The sequence below is a fragment of the Pezoporus flaviventris genome, unplaced genomic scaffold (genome assembly GCF_033815535.1).
Source record: "Pezoporus flaviventris isolate CSIRO_AGI_PZ_B2104156 unplaced genomic scaffold, CSIRO_AGI_Pfla_v1 ptg000036l, whole genome shotgun sequence".
Classification (NCBI taxonomy): domain Eukaryota; kingdom Metazoa; phylum Chordata; class Aves; order Psittaciformes; family Psittacidae; genus Pezoporus; species Pezoporus flaviventris.
In genome coordinates, this window is record NW_026892584.1 from 4,114,284 (window position 1) to 4,136,364 (window position 22,081).

Consider the following 22,081-nt stretch of genomic DNA (forward strand, 5'->3'; position numbering starts at 1 on the left):
GGCTCAGCACTGACATCAGTGCCAGATTTTCTGAAAAGCTGGGCAGGCTGTGTGCTAAGCTCTTTTCAAAATCTGACCCTTATTTAGGTGCCTTCCAGGAAGCTGAGGTCTTTAGAAATCTGGCAACGATCATAGATGCTGGGCATTTTGGGAAGCTGGAGCAAGAACTGTGCAACGAAACCACCTATCCGTGTGCTCTCCTGAGAAAAAAAGCGTCAGTTCTTTTGGTCTTTTTGCGCTGTTGGACTGCCGAGCCTGCCTGGGATGAAACTCCTGCATGAGACTGTACCTTATTCACACGAGTGGGCTGAGGCAGACAATGCCCTGCGCAGCGTCATAGCTGCGGCTAGCTACAGCCGATGATTCACTTCTTGGACACTCTAACCTGTCACTGAACTCAAAAGATTTAAGATTAGGCCCAGAGTTCACTAAAAGCACACATGGTGTGTTTTTTCAGAGTTCAGCTCGGCTGAACAAAGCTAGCTCAATGACTTCAATCCTCTCAGTGCTTCCCCATAGGAAAAAAAAAGCAGCATATGTCTACAGTTTGGACCGGACTTGCTGCCCCCTTCCCATTTCTAACCATGCTGCACAGCTAAATGTATAGGGACAAGTAAATGCATTCCAGAAGTAAAAGATAAACTCATGAATCCTGGAGTTGTACCAGTAAAGAGTATCAGTCATTCTTGTATCTTTAATAAAATAGATCTTTTTCTACTCTTGCCAAGAAAATTAGTCTTAAGGTTCACACAAATAATTACATGATATGGAACAGTAAATTATTACAAATGCCATGGAATTCAAGCAGCCCCAACTCAGGGCCAGATTTTCAAATGTTTTGCAGATGTTTATGGTTTGCTGCAAAACTGTTGTCAAGTTACCCACTCAACGCAGCCTTTACTGAACAATTCTGGCACATGGCAATTCATTTTCTTTGCACAGGTGTTGCATTCCAGAAATATTTTGTCTTCTTACAGAAGACTGGACTTCTACTTAAAAAAAAAGATTAAAAAATCACCACGAAAGAAAGCAGGTCCTCTCATCTGGGAGAGGAAAAAATGCCTCCCAAACTCAATTCATCTACCTTTTCAGGTAGAAGAAAACCTCCTTACAGGTACGAATCTATTCAAAATATGTTACAGATATCTGCTATTTCTGCAAAACTCGCAAACTGGGAGGCACAGCCCACTGCAGGGTGAAGCCCCAGGTTGCCTCTGACAAGGATACTGGGGTTTCAAATCCCAGGTAGTGTTTCAATGGTTAATTTTACTTACTAGAAGTTCACAGTTTGTGGGACTACCGAGGCCTAACCCTTGACTGTGGGAGAGAGTAACAGAAAGAGACTTTGTCCGGCAAACCCCAGGCAGAGCCACAAGCAGGGACCTTGCAGGCGCTCAGGCAGAGCCAGTGTAGGCAGCATCAGCATCCCCACATGCAACCATCACAGTCCCCCTCAACCTCACCACAAAGGCACCACACACACCCACAACGCTCTCTTTTGTTTTGAGTTTTTATTCCACACTGCGTGGGGCAGGAAGCTAAACACAAAACTGGGTTGTGCAGCACTTTAGACCTTCCCTTTGACTGCTAAGTTGCCTGGAGGCAAAGTGAAATGAAACCCTTGGGATTTAACAACTTTCCCTTTTAAGCATATGGAAATTAAACATTAAGCCTTAAAAATTTTCCAGGAGCAGATATGAATCCAGATATATCACTTTGCAGGTATGGAAAAATACAACCAGCTATCTTTGACTTCTTAGACATTCAAGCCACGAAGCTCGTCAGAGTAGGAGAGCAAAGATGAAAATGCCAACGGACTGTTAACCTTTAGAGACACATTTTAAGAGATAATATGACTGAACCCAGGTAAATCAGAATTAAATTTAATCAACCTCCCACTTCCTAGCTACACCATCAGAGGAGAAAAATCTACAATTAGGAAAGAAATGGAAGGAAATTCAGACATCTTAAACTGAGCAAGGTCACACCTCTGCGAACTTCCCTGACTGCAATTCCCACGTACCATATTACACACTTGTCATCTTAACAGTCCTCTTACAAATAATCAGTGGAAGGGAACATTTAAATAATGTGTTGGAGTGCATATTAGCTAGATTTGGTTGTTGTTCTCTCATCTAGAGCAAAATGAATCTAAATTTGAATTTAAATACTTTCTGTCAAACCCTTAAATCACCCTTCTCATTTTGTGAATGGAGTTAACATCTATGTGGTAGCTATGACCCACTAATTCATGCATTCCAATATAGTGGCCAAGAATATGTAATTTTTTAACGTTTTGTTCTATGACTCCACACACAACTCCCTGGTGCTAATTTAAGAACACAGACCATGATGCTTCTAATGAGCAAAATATTAAAGTAAGATTGACTGTCACAGTCAGCAATCTGTTACCAAAAGTCTCATCAAAGTTAGATAGATGTGAAGATATGTACAACAGGAATCTTAATTTTTAAGTGACAGGAGTATTCCAAGCAGGAACATAAAAGCCTCTATTAAAAAGAAGTTGAAATACATAGGCTTAAAATACAGATCCTTCTATGAAGTGCCTTTTTTTTGTCTCTCTAAAGAAACCATTAAATTATGATCATAATTCTAAACTTTTTTTAAAAATAGTTCACATGATTTTATGTTATATTGAAGCTGTATGTATGTTACTATTCAGGCTGATAATTTTTCTGGAGAAAGATAAACCACTGAATGGATAACTTTCACTGTTTAGGCATCTAAAACAATTTGTTTAAACATTACCCTGGGTTTTTTTAACACTATTTTTTCCTGCAAGTTACAGCAACAGTTTTCTTAATTTTCAGCTAGTTTGGTTTATCATTAGTTCATTGTAAGTTAGGAAAATGATTGGGAATTCAGAAAGTAAGAAAGTTTGTTTTCCTCTTTCCATTTATGAATAAAATTAAGATGTGCAATGATAGATTACTTAAGTAGTTGAAAAAACCTTGAAGTACTCTGTGTCCAGAAACAGCTGGCACAAAGCACTAGCTGCAGATAATTAGTTTGCATAACCGATCGGTTTAAAAGCACATGTTCCAATATATTTTTTTTGTCTTGTATGCCAGAACATCAGTTAAACCACTAAAGCAGTCTTGAAATGTCACTTTTGTGTATTTTAATTGAATTTAAGCTATAACATTTTGCTACATGAATCGTGAGTTTAAAAAGATCTACTATATCTATTAAGAAATGTGATTCACTACTTTCAAGTATAAGAGGAATGTAAAAATTTAGAACACCAGTAAATCTACATAAGCAGTACACATGTATTTAGAGAAACCCAATTGTTTAGAAGAAACAGCTCTGGTTAGTAAATGATATTGACCAATAAAACTGAGCATTTGCTTAGAAAAGTAACTGGAAAGCAAAAATGCAAAACACAGTTACACTTAATTATTTAAATCAAAGTGCTCTGCTTGTTGATTTAAATTGTGATTAAAATCAGGGATTTAAATTAATCCACTCTGGATTGCATAAACATTGCCTTACTAAGAGGAAGCAGTAGCTTCATCACCCAAGAAGTCATTCAGGAAAAGCATTGTGACAGAGCACAAAGAAAGACTGAGGAAGTTCATTAATAGATATCCCTCTGCTGCCCAAGCTTTCTGGTTTGTCCCACAAGAGAGAAAGCAAACACATGAGCGGGAGGAAGTGCTCACAGGAGGCGTGCATGCATAAAAAAATGCACAGGTACTCCGAGATAAAATAATGATGATAATTTTTCATTAAAAAGCAAGATTTTTCTCCTCAAAGCTAAACAAAATAGATTACTCATGCATTCTACTTATTCTTACTGGTCTTTTAATCAGTCTGTAGAACAGTCCATGTTCATACTTTTCCCCCATTAGCAAGAACATGATGCACACTCCCTGTTTACCCGATACTGGCATTAACTACTATGTCATTTAAGTAGAAAGCAATACTAGATATTTTACTGAAATAGATTTAGCTCTCCACTCAGATACTCACACCCAAATCCCGTTCCAGTTACTACCAAATCCTGGACTCTACATTTCTTCCTGAATAGTAGCAAGGTGAATAGCAGAAGCCAAACAGTACAACTTTGTGTTGAAGGAGATCTATCTACTCCAACTTAACTAAAAGTCCAATGTATTGCCAAGGTGATCGAAATACCAGTATAATGACAATGGAGCACAAACTAAAGTACTTGACAATGCAACCTACAGCATATTTACTGCAAGAGCCCTTTAATACCTTATATGAGAACATCCACTTGAGTAACAAGATTTATTTTTCAGCAGAGGTCCAATTAAAATTAAAATAATTGAAAGCAGGTAAGCCTTTATATTTTCTGCTTTGCAGCTTGATTGTGAAGGACAAACTGCTCTGGTTGAGCCCACTTCTAATAGGAACTACTTTTTTTTTTTGATTTTACAAGAAAGTGTATTACAATCCAGAGAGGATGAGTCATCAGAAAATCCTTGTCTAGTTGCCAAAAACCTGCCCCTCTTCATTATGAATATAAAGATAAAAGCTCTTACAGTACATTAGCTGGCATACGCCTACACAGACAGTACAAATAAATTAATTGTGCCTAGCCTCAAACATCCAAAGAGGTGTAGTAGGAGCTCAGTCCATCTTCTTTCATTAACAAATTAAACTGTAATAAAGCATCAACAGTTCTCTTATGTATATAAGTTTGGCTGTCGTATGGAAAGCTTTTGCAGGTAGCATGCTTTCTTACATGCATACATAGTAATTCTACCCACATTAGTTTGCATCCACTGTATAAATACCAACAGAGATGGTATATGCCGGGAAAAAAAAGAATAAATGTTGGAGTAAACCCATTTGCCATCCTAAAGAACTATTCAGAAACTGCATAGGTTTTTGGAACCAAAGAGTTGGATACTGATGTTTACCAAACAGGGAATTTGGGGTATGATGGTATGACGCTATTTCATACATGCAAAATTTACAAGCTCTTTGCATCTGACAAGAAAGGCACATATATTTGGAAGTGTAAGTGCACTGTGTCTGGCCTGACATATTCAGGATCATTCAAAAACTGTACTACTTGCAAATATCAAGACTATTTCATATAAATAATACACGTGTATTTTACAACACAGCCAGTGAGAATACAGATTAAAAGGAAAGTCACTGTATAAAGTACTGTACAGGGACCAGGGGCCAGAATTACTGGAAATAAAATTTCCCATCAACCCCCTGCTACAGATGAACTCTTTTCCTTCTGGAATGCTCACAATCTTTAGCATGAGAAAGTTATACACAACCAACTTGAAAAACAAGTTTAACTCTACTTAGCCACAAGCTAAGATTACACCCTCAAACACACCTTTCTAAGATTTCTTATGAGAGGTTTGTTTGTGCAATCCAGTTAAGGGCAATTTGTTAAAATTGCTCTGTGATTTTCTTTATCCTTTAACTGCATAATTTAAGCAACCTGTATTTTATAAGTTCAAAGAATTTCTTTTCTAATTACATATTTCTGTTTTTACCTCCTGAAAAAAAAATGAAGCTGTAGCAAAAGTAGAAAAAAAAAAAAAAGGATGGAAGACAGATATTGGCTCAATCTATCATAGACAGCAACTTCTTAGTTAATGAGAACAGAGAGTGAGTTGACATAAAATACAAGGGTTTGAAATGATCTGCAGTCTGTGTTACTGCTACTCTACCTTTCTAGCCTCCAACCCCCGAGCTGGGAAATGCCAGAGAGAAAATCAAAGCACTGATTTCAGAGGAGTCCTCTGGAAGCTAAGCAGTACCACTGACACCCAAAGGCCAGCAGCTCCCAGCTGTCCGAAGCCTCAGTGATCCCTGACAAAGAATTTTATCCTCTGTGTTTTGGTCAAGCTGTTGTTCAGATCCCTCCCCAGATGCAAGGGCTGCGATGTTCTGGCTAGCTGTCAGCCAGGGCTTCCTTCCAGCTTTGTCTCTCCTTAAGTTTCACTTTGTATCTTCAACCACAGACAATATTCTTCTCTTCCTACCTCAGGTAAGCGCACTGCTGCTATCTGATGTTAGTAGCTGTTATGTGGTATTACACATGCAGACAGAGCCTCAGTGCCTCCCAACCAAGCTCTGAACTCCATTTGCAGAGGCCAGCATTTCTCCTCGAGGTACAGCGGCGTGACCAAAGACGCAGACATGCACCTTAATCAGACTGTGGCTCACTACTCCCATTGCACATGGTTTTGTTTTTTTCCAGAGATCGGTTTTGACAGGCACCAAGACCAGTGCAGACATACTGGTCTGGACTCGTGACATCACCTGATTAATAAATCCAAGGAAGGTTTGGCAGCTCTGGCTATGGGCAGCCAGCCCACGGCAGAACAGCAGCCACACATCAGATAATGCAGTGCTAACTCATAGCTCTATACAGTACTTCAATCAATCAACAACTTACTCACAAGCCTGCTGTATTAACTGTCGCCTACTGTAAGCACTGAAAGCCCTGCCAATGCACAAACCAAACCCTGCCAGACACAGTGGGGGCATCAGAGCTCCCACTTCTGCCCCCCTCCAGCCAGAGGGATGTGGAGGTTGGCGGTGATGTTATCGTCACAGTAGCGATGGCAGTTGACAGAGCCCTGGGACTGCAACTTTGCTTTCACTGACCTGAGGACATCCTTTGCCCCAACTCCACAGTGGAATGCATAGAAGCCTTGCTGAGTGCCCTTCATTTCGCTAGAGCACAGCCAGGCTTATGGCCTTCCAAGCTGAGGCCACAATAGGTCCTTTTTTAAATTTATTTCTTTATGAACAGCACGTCATAATTGCAAAATGCTTACTTAGCAATATGGGTTCATCACTCTGCCTGAAGACTTTTCCTCTTTCATAAGTAAAGGAAGCCAGCCCAGCTTCCCGTTATACATCTACCAGCGTCGGCACTAATAAAGCACCATCTTTGGCCAAAGTCAACCACAGCCATCACACAGATACGCAATGCCTGATGTGTAACTGTAGATATTCTTTCTTTTATGGGGTTAATACTTGCCCTTGGGGATAATTGTGAAGGACTTTAGATGAGAGATTTCCATAAAAGGCAGTAAGAGTCACTCAGCTAAAACCACACATAACTCAAGCTAGTTTACCCCTTTGCATTATTTACATGTCTCCCTTTAATGTGAATGCATCGGTTTAAAGGCACAGTGCTGCCAGTGTTCCGAGCAGGCAGCTCTTCTCTGGTGACCAAATGCGTCTTTTCAGAATTTAAATTTCCACGCATTTCCAAACTATGCCTGTTCCTTGGCTGTCAGAAAACAAAGGCCCAAGCCTGCCTTTCCTGTTGCTGCCAGGGAGCTGGCTGTGTCAGATACTGAAATCCAGCACACTGCTATTTCAAACTGGCAGTCTCCTGACTCCAAATGAGCACCTGGCTACTTTGTGAGTGGACCCAGAGAAGGAGGAGGAACCACCGGCGGGCCCAGCCCTTCCACTCTGTTTCCCTGTTCCCAGCATACAGACTCGGGCTCATGCCTTCCTTGCAAGGGCTTCTACCAAATCAAAAATTACACCAATACACCTAGGTAACCAGAGACTTTTCCAAACCGCTTACAGCTTAGCCTTCCATTTTAAGATCACAGGGTTTTTTCAGGTTTATTTCTAGCGTATACTTACACAATCAGCATCAGCAAGGTTCAAGTTACAACAATTAATGAAATTTAACTACATTAGCAGGGAGAGTGCCTTCCGTACAACAGTTTTGTTTTTAATGTTTGAAAAATGCAAACAGTAATAAGAGCAAGGTAGAAATACTTTCATTTGATTGCATGCTTCTGTCTCTGACTACACGTATGAACTTGTTTCCTGGTCAACGGGGATTTTTTGTGGGGAGGAAAACACAATTCTGCCATCTACTCAGTCCCTGAGTATCTTGTTTTTATAAGGCACAAAGGTTTGTCAGTCAGGTTACCTAGGAGTGAAAGTCATGTCTCATAATCTGTAATACTGTTGCCCATTACACACCATCTGGTAATACAGCCAAAGATAATCTGATTTTTTTCTTTTAAAAACATCACATAGCTATATCATGTGGTGCATGCAATATGAGAAATTACTTATTTAAATATGGTGCTTCTATATAGTTTACAAATCCACGGTCACTAGCAGTTAATCTGAAAGCAGTTTTGAGCAGGGCTTTTTTAATTGTTATTTCAAATGCTGGCTGAGGTTTTTATCTGTTTACAATTACATCTAAGATTGTATAATGAAACAGCTAACATCTAATCTAACCAATCTTTAAGAAGCTGTTATTGGAATTCAAAAATGGGTCTACAGTGGAACAAATATCATGCCAAAGTTTCACATCCCAAAAGCAACAATGTCTTATTGCAGTGTCTTCACTAGAAAGAGCCTGATATAATTACAGACAACTATAGACGACTTGTTCAATGTGATGCAGGAGTTCTCACGTATTTTAACTAGATTCTGGAAGTCTACCCATAAAGAGCTCCATACAAGTTACTGGTCCATCAATATATCTGCAGGTCTGCTGCAGATTTGCTTTTGTCACTTTATTTTCAGTCTCCAAAAATAATCAAAATAGTTAGTGAGTTGCCAAAAGTTGTATCCTCACAAAATAAACCAAAAGAAGAGAGTCAGTCATGCTGGGCTAAAGAAGACTGTTACAGAAGTGATTAACCAAGTGAAAGCAAATAGGCCGTTTGCTGTTGCTCAACTCCTTCGCCACATTATTTCAGCAGCCCTTACATTCTCCAAGGCCAAACCTTCAAACACCAATATCATCCCCTTCTGATGCAAAAGACACACCCAAAACATTTTCAAGAAAGGTGGAAAGCAGTAAAAGGAGATTTTGGTGATTTGCAGGCAGGTTCTTCTGGGAAGTTTACATATTTCTAGGAGACTACAATATACACAAACATCTGTACCTCTGATACAATCACATAATCACCATTCAAATCTAGATAGCTACTTTTCTATGCATATTTTTATTACTTTCTCTTCCTGGAATAATTAACCACTTCCAGGATTTTTTCTTTTTTTTAAACTTAAATAGTAAAGACTTAATTTTCACCTGACTCTTCAATTAAAATTCTGAATAACTCTGATTTTTTCTTGCAGGCCACCTTTGAATCAGCCTATCAGGCTGCTGTGTCCTTTTGCACTGGCAGGCTCTGTTCCCATCAGAGCCTCTGGGCAAGCCAAAGCACAAACATAAAGCTACAATAATCTTATTTAGCGACACACCTGCATCACTCACCAGCAGTTTCCATGATCTTAGGCTTCATTTAGGGAGAGGGAGGCAGCCATGCTCTGACAAAAGATTCCTCGCAATTTCATGTTGGGTGGTGGCTCACCAGAAGCCCAACCGCTAGGACGCCAGACCAAGCACTGTGAGGAGGCAGGAAACATTCTACAGCCTGGTGAGCAGAGCGATAGAACCTGAGCCCCATCTGTGAGGTCACTGCTCCTCTCTCACATGCACCTGTGGAGTCCTAAAAGCTCCAGACCTCATCTGCAAAGCTTGTCCCGTTTCCTCTGCTCTCTAAATCCAATCGTCCCATACTTGCTTCCCTCTGACCAGGCTGTCCAGCTGCCTGTGTCTATCAGGAATGTTCTGCTACTAGAAGGGATGTGTATAAAGCATTTAAGTACCTGGCAAGCATTTTCTTCAATGAAGACATGCTAGGAACTAGGCAATCATATTTTCAGCTGTGCTGCCTGCCAGAAAAGTGCACAAACTTCCAATAGCAAAGAAATGAGGTAATTTTGGTCAACTGCCAAAATCAGCACATTTCCTCTTTTGGTTCTGGATGCTGCACCTCCACACTGCATGATGTGTGACAAGTTGTGAGAGGGGGTGCAGCCTCTCAGAAAAGGAAATAAAAATTAAACCAGTGGACGTTATTAAGATAAAAAGGAGGGACGTAGGAGATTCAAAAAAAATCATGAAGCATCCTAATGTCTCATGACCTGAAAAATCTATTTATCCGGATTGCAGGATAACCTTCCTAAGAATATGTCAATACCTTATCTAGATATTGAAGAAATGCAAAGCCACACCCCCTTAGGAGAATTCGAAAGGCTTACATGAGGGCTGCAGCTTTTGGTTAGAAGGCTGGACTGGAATTTAGCAGATCAGGATTAAGCCCTGGTCTTGCTGTAAGCTCCTGTGGGGCTTGAGCAAGACCCCTAGCTTCCCTTGCCTGAGACCTTCTCTTGTGCGTGGTCTGGTGCATTTAAAAACTAAGCTTTCCCGAGCTGGGAGTATGTCTTTACAGTAGAGCAGAGTCTGGAACACTGGATTTTGGATATTCATAGCCTCTTAATGCTAATGCAGCACAAAGCAAAACGACAGTAGTAGTAGTAATAAGAATAATAACAGTAATTATCTTTCAGTCTTTATTTTCAAGTTAATGTCTGCCAAAATGTGTTAGAGAAGTTTCTCATTGTGGCAACTACTATATTTATGTATGTAATTTACAAGCAGCTCATCTGAATAATTTGAATTTTTTATTAAGATTATTTTCTCATTTTCCATTGAGAAGCCTTCTTCGATACTGACTCACATTCAGCCTTGTAGGGAAAAGTGCCAAGCATTTGTTTTTCTTACGTCTCCAGTAGTTATTTGATTCGTGCATTGAACTCAGCAAAGCCAAAATTGAATGTGTACAATCTTAATTTAATTATTTAATATATTTCAAACTTCAGTGTGATTTTAAAAAGATCTTTCATGTGGGATAGTGGAAATGTGCCAAGGAAACATAAAAAACTGTACGTAATCCTCTCTCCCCACTCCTTTCTTCCAGCCTCCCTCAGAAGGAGGTTAGGTGAACTCAAATCTAGCAGAGTTAGGGTGAGCTAGTTTCATTTCAGGTTGGCTAAAAAAAGTTACCAGGGCATCATGCCAAGCCTGCCACTTTTGAGATAAATATGACTTTTCTTTCAGGGTAGTTTTATGAGGGGCACAGCAAGAGGCTCATATACTATGGCAATTCAACTGCCGACTTAGCTATGCAGCAGCTGCCACTGCTTCATTATAAACAACAGTTTGCTCTGAAGTTCTCTCAAGAAGTTTACAAAAGGGACAGTGTATTTTTCTGATGTCTGTTAACAGTGGTGTGGAGATACACAGGTCGCCTTTGACTCTCACCTTCTGCATTACAGAGCCAAACTGAGTTCTGCAGAAAGGGTTAGACCTTATATTTGCCTGTTCTTTTCCTGATGACACTCCCCTCATCTATTTGATGATTACAGCCAGCTTACTTTTCTTGGGAGGGTCAGATTGGCAGATGAACTGTAGTGAAGAAAGGAAACATGTTAAGTATGAAAACATTCTCATAAGCTCTCACAGGAAAAGGATGTAGCTAACAATAAAAGAGAATACTGCATTTCTCTGCCAAACTTTATCATGCAAGATTACGCATTTCCAAAACTTACATCTAAACCAGTTAAATATCAGTAGTGCTACATTTACAGAAGACATATGCCAAAATAGCCTTCCTACATTCCCTGTAGTAAGTCTGTTCTGGAGGTTCCTTTTTGATGTTAGCAGTAGGCTAATGTATCACCACTTCACTTAACTCAGGATACCACCAGAGTTCTGGGAGTTACAAAGTGAACCGCTTCACCACTGTCTGACCAGTTCCATGAATGATCTGTGAGGGAACAGCTCCAAGAGCCACTCAGGCAAGGCTGCCACTGACTGCTTAAAGCAAGCATCATCCACCAGATCCTCACCCATAGTATTGATGGCCTGGACTCCTGCCAGGCACAAATACTGTTTGCTGTGTAGTTGGAAGGCTAATTACTTAAGGTTCATCCCTCCTTCTCTGGGGCTGTTCCCTGCACTTCTTCAGTTCTGCAGAGCTGGTACAGTAAAGTCAAAGAGCTGATGAAAGTATGGTCTAGGCATGGCTTTGAACTGCGTGCCTTTTCTTGGCTTATTGGCCATATCATTTGTGGTTTCACTGAAAAGCTTCAGCTCTGACTACTCTGGCCAAGATTCATGGCTTTCAGTGCCTTTCCAGGGAGCAGTCAGAACGAGATTTTTGATGGCCCATCCCTTGCCCAAGCATTATTCCCAGAAATATACGAGCCAGGAGAGACCTATTGACCTTTGCTGTCATCAGGGCAGCTGGTTTTGACTCATTCCTCATTTTGTTCACCTGTGGATGCATCTGCCAAACAGGCAGCACATGTGATTTTTCCTCCACACAGGCTGCTGGACAGACATTTGCAGCCAGCCCTTGGTTTACACTTGGTATTTAATCAGTGGAGTGAACGCCCAGGTCAATACCTGTACTCAATTTTACAAATGAAAAGAAAGAAAAGCTGCTGGCAGGTCATTTTCAGAAAGGGATTAAGGGGGCTCTGTAACTTGCCTTACCCTCACAGATCTGGAATTGCTGCATGTGATGAAAGCAGTTTATTAATAGTTCATCACAAAATAAACTCAGAGATTTTATGTCCTAAATTATGTGTGATTGTTTCGCCTGTTTAATGGCTGTTAGTGTAATGGGAAGTCAAAAATCACTGTTATTACACCTGTAACTAAGGATTTTTAAACTATTACTTAGGATGAAAAGAAAAAAGACAAGTCCTCAGCAGGAGTATTTCAAAAAGCTGTGATCATTCTGCGAGCAGCCTTAAATACTGACTCGGTATTTCTTCTGGTCCTGGGATACACCAGTTTCAGCATGTTACTTCAGAGGAGAATCAGCTTTTCTGCAAGGACTGAGACCTATGCATTAGTTTCCCCACTTAAAAATGGTTCTTTACATACATTTTCATAATAAAGCACTTTATAACTATTACCTAATTATTGCTTACAGCATTAAGTAACAAGGTATTATTACTCTAATTTTACAGAAGAGAACAAATCATGAAATGTGAAATACTTATTCTGCTTTTGCGTAGGCTTTCACATATTAATTAATTATGAGACTTAATTACACTCAATCGCACCACTCCAAGCCAATTACGGAAAATTGTGTAAAGCAAAGAAGTAGGGAAATCACTGTCTCAGAGACAATCACTTACACTGACAGCACTTTCCACATAGGTATATAAAAAGACTTTGCAAATATTAACTCACACAACCGATGCATTGAATAGATTTTTCTTTGAATTTTTTTTTCACATCTGCCCCTACACTAGAAATCTGAGCAATGAATACTTCTCCCAGCCTCCTCACTCAACTCTGCCCCAGAAACCAAATGCAAATCTCTGCCCCCTGACTTATGCCTTAATCATATGATCACCTTTCTTCCCAGAAGCAGTAAAAAAAAAATCCCCAGGCACGTTAAAATCACCAGATTAGAAAAGCTCTAATCCAATGACTTCAAACGTGGGTTGGTGAGAATTTGTATATGTGATATACATACATTGCAAAATATTTTTAAGCTTTCTATTTATTTTAAATCTACAGCAATATTATACACTGAGGTTTAGCCCACAAGGGGAATGGTAGATCCTTGAAAACATCACTTTAAAAAGTTCTTGTTCCACTGAAGTATCTATGAACATTTCTGCACCTTATGTTGAAACATTAATTCATGATTTCCCACAGCACTTAGCCGAAGGGATTCACAACACATTTCAGTGCCTTCAGCGGCAGCAGGATTCCATGGGGAGCCATTCTCCTATTTCCAAGTCATGGCTTTTACAAAGATGGACTAAGCCAAGGAAAACTGTCCTTTTTATATTAACCGATCCTCCATTAAAATCAGAGGAGAAACAAGAGCAATTCTCATCTTCCGCAGTGTGTCTAAAGAGGGCTATGAGTTCAAGTAAATCTATTTGATTAAAACTGGGGACAGACAATGAACTGACAAATTTTAATCTGAATTTTCCTTAAATTCTTTCCTCTGTTTTCCAGCGAGTAAAAGATTCTGTGAATAAAGATGTAAATGTAAGTGGAGAAGACTCCATTGATTTCTAACAGACTTTTTTGGAGCCAAGATTTCACCCCAGTCTTCACAGTTATGACATTTTGTGTTCAATCTGGCCTATTCCAGCAGAATAGTCAGTCTGTGCTCCTCGCAATTATGTCTTGTTTGCATCACACCATAACAAGTGTGCTACAAGAGTTTCACGCACTGGAATCTACCACACAGTATTTTTTAAACACTTTCCAGTTGTCTAAGTCAGCCTCACGGCACAGCAGCAGAATTAAACACAATGGGATCGGGACTGTGTTGTAAAAAGGAAGAAAATAAACATTAACATTTTGACTGTTTCTTACAATTTTTCTAAGGACTCTTCAGTAAAAACCAGAAATTCCTTGCTGAGCCTGAAAAACTAAAGAGTTTGCAGGTGCAGTTAAATTAGGCAGCTTTCAAATACATTTTTTTCCTCATTCTGCAAAATTTTCCCTACTTTGTCCAGCAGTACTTCCATTAGGCCATGAAAGGGCAGTTACAGTGTAAACCAGGCAGAGATAACCTAGGCATTTGAAAGACATGCTCAAATCCACACCCAAATTTCCATACCTAATGACACTTTATCCCCGCCTGAGTAAACTCCTACTTTTCCCTGTTCAGACAAGGGAGATGCCATCCACCTCTATTTAGCCACAGAGGGTGATGGCCAGGATCCCCCTCTGGAAGCCTTCAAAGGCACACAGCTTTCCTCTGAACATAGCAAGAACTAGAAACTTTCTTTGGTAAGACTGACTTACCAAGCGCCAAAGTTTAGCAACAGATTAAGTACCCAGTCCTCTTAATTTGGACCTCATACTCCAAGCTTGGGAACAGACACTTTCTTTGAAGATGCAAACTATAAATTGCAAGCATACCTTTAAGGCATGAGCCTACATCTACCATAGTATTGTTAAAACAAATATCAGCACAAATTCTGCGTTAATGACAGAGTCATGTATCTTCCATGCTTTTAATACTAACTCCTGAGCTTAATTATTATATTTAGTGTCTGCGCAGCAACACTTCCTACCCAGCACCCATCACCAGTCCAGCAATTAATTGCATACCATTGACTTCATAGAACACCATGGAAATCTCATTACTGTACAACTCAATTGCATTTCGCACAACACTGCCCCATAACTATGTGTTATTATAAAAAAAAACCCACGTGCTTACAAAAGGGATAGTTGAGCCAACTGAACTATTTATAATTTGCAAGGACAAAAAAACATTTCGCAAGGTTTGCAACATATATACAAAATTACTTTGCAGCCTTAATACAAGACAAATGTTACTAAGATTCACATTATAGACAAATGTGGAATGGAAAATATTCCCTGAAGTCATCATAATGGCAGGGTTATGCAGTATGCTATTTACAAGCTATTCACCAATGTCCTTTTCCTTTCAGCCAGAAACCTATGGTAGAAATAAACTGAAGGAGGTCAATTAATTGAAAATGTGGTTCTACATCTGAAGAACTGAATGTGTAAAATGAAGCAGCTGAAGGAAAGGACTACACTTCCATATACTATTCAGTACTAGAAGAGAGGACTAGTAATCATGGCCTACATTTTATACCTCTCTGCAGGTTTGCCACTTTGAGCGGGCTACATCCTGCTTATGTCCTGCTGTCATGGTTTAACCCCAGCTGGCAAATCCAAAACGTAGCACATGCCAGTTACCATGAAGCAATTAACTCTATTCCAGCCAAAACTACCGCATCTGCTTTATTTTCCTCTCATTTCTAAGAAAATGCTACCACTGAGCACATTTCTTCTATGTATAAGTCTCCTTGCTCCTTTCCAAACCAAAGGGTTCACTAAGTAATTATTGCATGACTACTCTGATTTCAAATTGGCATGCTAATAAAAGCTAATGTAAGTCAGGGCACTTTCTCCTTGGATTCACAGGCTGAAATGAAATGAAATGAAATGAAATAACTTGTCATGCCCAAGATCGTAATGCTAGCTTCCAAGTTCTCAGACTCAAGTGACCTAGCAGGACAGAGCCACAAACCTCCAAACTAATACATCTGCACCAGCTGCAGACTCAGAGAAGGGACTGATGCAGTAAGTAGCATCGGCTTCTCGAACCGTGTACATGTGCATTGAGGAACCCCAAAAGCTGCTGTTTTGATAGTTTTCACTGTCCTTGTGCACTTGTGAGTTGTTCTTCAAATTTCTTGGAGGCATTAGTAGGCAGCAGGCTGGCAACCTACCCACATGCATGGTGAGGTGAATCACCCATCCTCCAAAGACAACACACAAAGACTATCAAGAGATAACTAGGGAGTAAACTGGAGGTCACCACCAAGCTTTCTTGCAACTGAAATGAGTAAGGTATTACACTTACTTTAAAGCACTGCATTTTCCAGACATCTTGTTCAATGTTCTACAAGCAATGAGAAAGCTTTTTACCATAGCAAATTCCACATGGCTCAGGCAATGCATTTAATTTCACCAGAACTCCATTACAATTGGGTTTACCAATTCAATCAATTTTCAAACATTTTTGGTTAAAGATTTGTAACCTATACTGCCAATGATGTTAAGATTATCTGACAAACAAAACTCATCAACAATGCTCTGCTGTGAAGAATTGCCTACGCATTGAATGGATAATATCTGAGGCAATTCAGAGCTGTATGATAGTAGTGGTTTTGGTTTGTGGGGTTATTTTATGATTGCTAAAATTTTCTAGTTGATATCAACCATTTACTACTGCCTGTTTTCATAGATTTTTCTATTTCTACAATACAGCAGAGGGAACATGAAGTGAAAGTAGCTTCACTGTCATGAAAAAAGGATCTTATAATTCACTTTGCTCCCTAATCACAAATGCACAGAGAGCACAAACTAGGGAAGAAAAATGTAAAGTGATGCTACAACATAGCATGCAAAATTTAAAATCTCATTTCCTGTGGAAGCATGGGTTACAAATCAGAATAGAGAGCACACACATTACTGAGGTTACTGAAAAGTTGTGGGCAAGGCTGTGATTTGGAGGTAACAACCCTGTTCTGCTGGAAACTAAATGCAAAATTCCCATTGATTTTGTTGACACCTTGGCTTAGATGTTCTTGAGGCCTGATCACAGAGCTTAATAACATACATAGATGCCTGGAATGACTACCTTTACGTTCCGATGTAAAAAGAAGTCACAAAACAAATGTAAAGATGACAGGCGAGCCTCCCCTCTCCCAGCCAGGAAAGCTTTTATTGCCATCTCTTCACCACTTTCACTTCTGCCAGAACTCCCCTCTGCCTGCGTGGCCCCCTCCAGCTGTCCAAAGCCTCTCCTCCAGACAGTACTGCTGAGCAGGCGGAGCGTGGATTAAACAGCATTAGATGTTCTTTCTTTCATTTTGTTCCCAGTAATTTATAAAATTATTTTCCTTGTTGCAGATATTTTTAGATGGGGTAAAGCAAATGTTACAGAAAAAAATAACAGTCTCCAAAATCAGAATATATCAGAAGCTCAACAATACTTAATGTGTCTCTGTGACCATGAATACGTACACAAACACACGCACATGCATACATGCACACAACAAGATTGAATTCAAGTCTTTTGGAGGAGGCTCACAAAAAAAAAAAAAAAAAAAACCATGTTTGACAAGAAGAGTCTGTTAAACACAGGATTTAAGCAAGGTTCTTTCATTTGCACAGATCACTTACAGCAACAGCAATTCATTAAATTCTCCCATAAAGATTGTGCTATATTTTGTCTAAAGCGACACATTCCTTGCAGATCACAGTGCCTTTCTCATGCTGCTAATAAGATAATCTGTTACATGAGGCTTACAAATCCATTTAAATTGATTTTAATTAATGAATCAATCACTAGCCACTGATGACTAGGTCTACAGACAGCAAGCAATTCAAAGCCCCAGGCCTCTAATCCCAAACCAAAATCTACATTAGAGCAACAGGACATCTCTCTGATCAAGAGTAATACAAAGATGTTCAGTTCATACACATTTAAAGTGTATAAACTTGATCAAAATGTATCTCCAGATCTTATGCATTACAGTTCCCATATTCAGGACTATTCACCTAGGAAAACGTTATTAAATCATTTACATTTCTTTGCAAGTGAAACAAATGAAATCAAGCACAACTACAACTGCCTTCTAAATTTTCAGATGCTTATTCCACTTTAAGGTTTCTTTTGTTTGTTCTTAAACAGTTGTTTAACATTAATTAATAGAAAATTGCACTGCATATGGTCATAAACATGAACAATGCCTTTTACATACACTTTGATCCTGTGGAAATTCACTGCTAAAGTGCTTAAGTTTTCCCTTAAACAGAAAACAAGAAGAAATATTTCTGTCCCAAAAGCAGCATGCAGAAGCAGCATAGAGAACATCCTTGTTATTTCAGTAAGTAAATTATTATCATTATTGTTATTACAAGAAGTTAATTACAATGCAGTGAGTTAAATCCACAATAGGTGGTGTGATGCTGAACACTAAAATCCCTAAAGCATCAGCATCTGGTTCCAACAGCAGAGGGGACACACCTGAGTGAGGCTGCTTCTCCTACAAACAGCTGATGCTCAGCACAGCATCTTTGCATAAAGCACCACTAAAACTATGCAAGAGAAAGAAAGAAAGAAATGATCCATGCCTCGCCAGGAGCCTCCTTCCTGGATGTAAGCATCTAGCCCTTCTTTCAAAGGCGGCTGCTTTTTCTTTAAATGTGACAGAGAAGGTAGGCTGAGACAAGCCAGCTTGCCTCCAAAACAGTCTAGGTGTTTATATAGCTATGCTCTGCTAAGTCCAAGCCACTCTGCTCACATGATGCTCTGCACTGCACAAGCTTGATGGCACAGATCTCCGCCCGACTGTTCTGAGCTCCCCTGCCTGATACACTTGCCTCCAGAAGCAGAGCAGCAGGTACTTGCAGAAATATAGTACCAAAACCTGACAGCAATACAAACTTCCTGTACCAGAGGTGTTGGTGCTGTGAGAATTGCAATTGCTCTGTTTACATTTTTCTGAATGCTATCTGCACCTTCATGGTTCAATAAGCATCCCACTGAATATTCTAAGACAAATCTCAATCCCTCCCCAGTCTACAAAGCAGCTTGCTTGGGTGCTTGCTGCTATGCCAAAACTCCCAGCAACAGACTGGGCACCTCAGGCACATCTCCATTATGACAAAACACACCAAGTGGCCTGTCCCTGAATCGATGCTACCAGCCCCACTGTGGGGGAAAAAAAGCAGTTGGCATGGGCATCATAAGAGTGCCCATGAAAATTGTGCTGATGCAAACATGTCAATTAGGAGAGAAGAGTCTCTTCCTCAAGGACAACCTCCCCCATAACTCAAACAGTCCTTCAAAAGCTCTAATGTCCTTGTCTGAGCAAGGGATTGACCCTCTCTAGGTCTTTCCCATGGGCACAGAGCTACATAGACAGAGAGAGGAGGTGGGAAAAGCCTATTATGGATATGGGTCTCCACATGCAAAGGATCTCACCTTGTGAGAGTCTTGTGTCAGTGTCACTGCCTGACAAACACAAGACTCAAGCAGCACCACACTGAACACCAGTACACGATGACATGTGTCAGCCATTTGGCTCCGAAACTCTAAATGGCCATTACACCGAGGTCGATTTACCAACACTGAACTGCACCAACTAAGAATCCAACTTGTAGCTTGCTTCATTAAAGCAATTCACACATTATCCAATATAAAAGATGTTGCCTAATGCGCAATCACCATTCTGCCTGTTTAAATTAAGAGCTCTCTGTTTGTTTTTAATCAATACTGCATATACAGTTTACCCAATGCTGTCAAATGTAGCTTTTTAACGCAGTATCTGATTTATTACTTTCAATACTTGTGTTCTCCCCAGTTTGTTATGAACAAACAATTTTTTGGAGGGAAGAACAAAAAGAATAATTAAAGAAGGTAGGTTTGGCTTTTATGTGCTGCTAATTAATTAGAGACTTAAATTAACCAAATAATAAGTACAAGATACCAAACTATCTTTCATAATATTTAAGGAAAATACAAAGTGTTGAATAATTTCCAGGCTTAAACACATTAAGATCAACATTGTACCAAACCTGAATCTGGCCCAGTTAGCTCAAAAGTGTAAATACTGCATCCCCTTGCACAGATGTCATGGTGTACAGGCACTCCACACTTAAAGAGACAGATTCTGCAGCCAACAATGCTCCACTGACACAGAGACAATCAATGTGTCCTTGATTATGAGGAGGCAAACAGTTTTCACTACAAAAAAAAGGAGACTGAAAAACAAATCATGTGTTTTTATTTTACAAGTTCCAAGTTTGGGTTGGATTTTTTTTCAAGCCCTTTTGGAGCACTGAAGCAGAATAAAAATAGTTTGTTGCACAAGCATAAAACAAAGTAACTGCTAAATAAACACTTCAATTTTACTCCTTTGTTTTCAGTTCTTATTCCTATTCCTCTTCAAGAGTTGGATGTTACCACTAAAATATCTTCATATTTTCTGGTAAACTGATTAGGTGGGTTTTGTCCAAGAATTGTGCCCTAATGCGTTCCCTCTATTTTATATTCTGAATATCACTGCTGGAAAATGTACTGCAGCACAGAATGTAGTATATGGCAATATATCCTGACATTCAGATCGAGACCACAAATTATAAACAGTTTCAGCGAATTGACTTGAGTGCCTTTGTTCCTCAGACATACATCTTCCTATTGCTTACAAAAGCAGCATATACTAACCACTAACACTGCTATAGCCAATACTGGGAAAGGAAGTTATTGAAGCCTGGATTTCCTGCTTTCAGTTGTAGCCAAGAACTGTGAGGCTTGTAGTGGTTTCAGGAACTGACTCATCTAATGATTCATGGATAAGATACTGGTTTTAATATATTTCTGATCATAAGACTCAAACTTCAAAACCAGTGATGCTTAATTTTCAAAGTAAAAAAGTACATAGATCAAGTAAACAAATATTGTCATGGGACACTGGCTAATAATTGTAAATGTGCTGTACAGAGCAGTCTGGTTTTGAAAAATAGCATGTTAGACTTCCTGGAAATTCATTTTGAGACAATGTTGACAATGAATTCAAAATCCACCGTCAAAACCTGAGTACTTCTGTTGCAATCGTGATACAGCTGAAATTCAAGTGGAGGACAGGTGGGATATCAATTACATTTTTAGGTGTGCTCTTAAGTACACACATATGTACTGGTACATATTAATCAATGAATTCTAGAGAATCCTATTGTTAACGCACATGGTTTCTTTAGCTGTGCATTAAAAGTATCATGTAAAAAACAAAAAACAGCTGGTAACAATAGATTTGGGTGTTTGAAAGAACAGTAAAGTTTTGTTTCAGGAGTGACTGGAGCTACAGAGAGCAATCTTAAAGCAAGAACTAACCCTGGATTTTAACACAAGCACATGTATTTTGTGCTAATTCAGAATTCAAACCCAGCCATTTTTATGCGTTTAGCTCTTCCAGAGGGAAGCATGCCCTCCAGTGCATCAAAATGCTTTTTGCCCACAACACAGATCTCATCAGTATGCTGTAACTTGAACTGCCAAGGCCCTTGCACCTAAAAAGTAGCTTGTGGTGGAAGCTTAATTCTGCTAGGCTCATGTATGGAAAAGTACTGGTTTACTTTTTAATTTTTGAACTGCAAGCTGCAGCTACTCACATGCTATGCACAGTGTGGTGGGGAGGGAGGGGGATGCTAGCATTTCTATATTTCACCATGTTCACAACAAGCACGAAAAAGAGAAAACAAAATGCATGTTGCTTGGAGAAAGGGGAAAAAAAAAAAAAAAGAATGAAAAAAAAGCCAGCAGTTAAAACAGTTGACAAGAAAAGGCCAAAGTGCGCTCAGTGGCTGGCAGTCATTTTATGGCTATAGTCCTACAAGAGATTTACTTAGATGACGTCAGTGGCTCCAATCCAGCTTTTCTTTGGTAGCATTTACCACTTGCCTCTTGAAGCCTCCACTATGCTACAGAGCAGTAGACCATAATCAAAATTCCCTTTGTGAAATAGAGTTTACCTCAGGGCACAGAAGCATTGCTAGCTGAATTGCAGGCTCTTCACCCTGCACTGCATGCCCAGAAATAAATAACCTACAATACTGTACTTTCCTTAATACAGAAGGCCCATTAAAAACAGCCTGCTACCTCAGAAAGGGTTCTTTAAT

General features: G+C 39.6%; 1 protein-coding gene and 1 long non-coding RNA gene across 8 annotated transcripts in view; one reads left to right on the plus strand and one right to left on the minus strand.

Moving 5' to 3' along the window:
- Nucleotides 1-22,081, minus strand: part of TEAD1 (TEA domain transcription factor 1) — a 162,249-nt gene that overhangs the window by 130,656 nt on the left and 9,512 nt on the right. Inside the window, exon 1 of one of the 7 annotated variants that reach the window (XM_061462901.1) lies at nucleotides 6,003-6,276. The exons of the other annotated variants lie outside the window; for them this stretch is intronic. The gene's annotated coding sequence lies outside the window, so the exon portion shown is untranslated. Of the gene's footprint in view, nucleotides 1-6,002; nucleotides 6,277-22,081 lie in introns of those variants that run through there. 7 annotated transcript variants of the gene reach the window in all.
- On the plus strand, nucleotides 9,441-16,484 carry LOC133274109 (uncharacterized). Its single transcript, XR_009745029.1, has 3 exons — nucleotides 9,441-9,589; nucleotides 13,860-14,092; nucleotides 15,313-16,484. It is a non-coding gene; the product is annotated as an uncharacterized LOC133274109 (long non-coding RNA).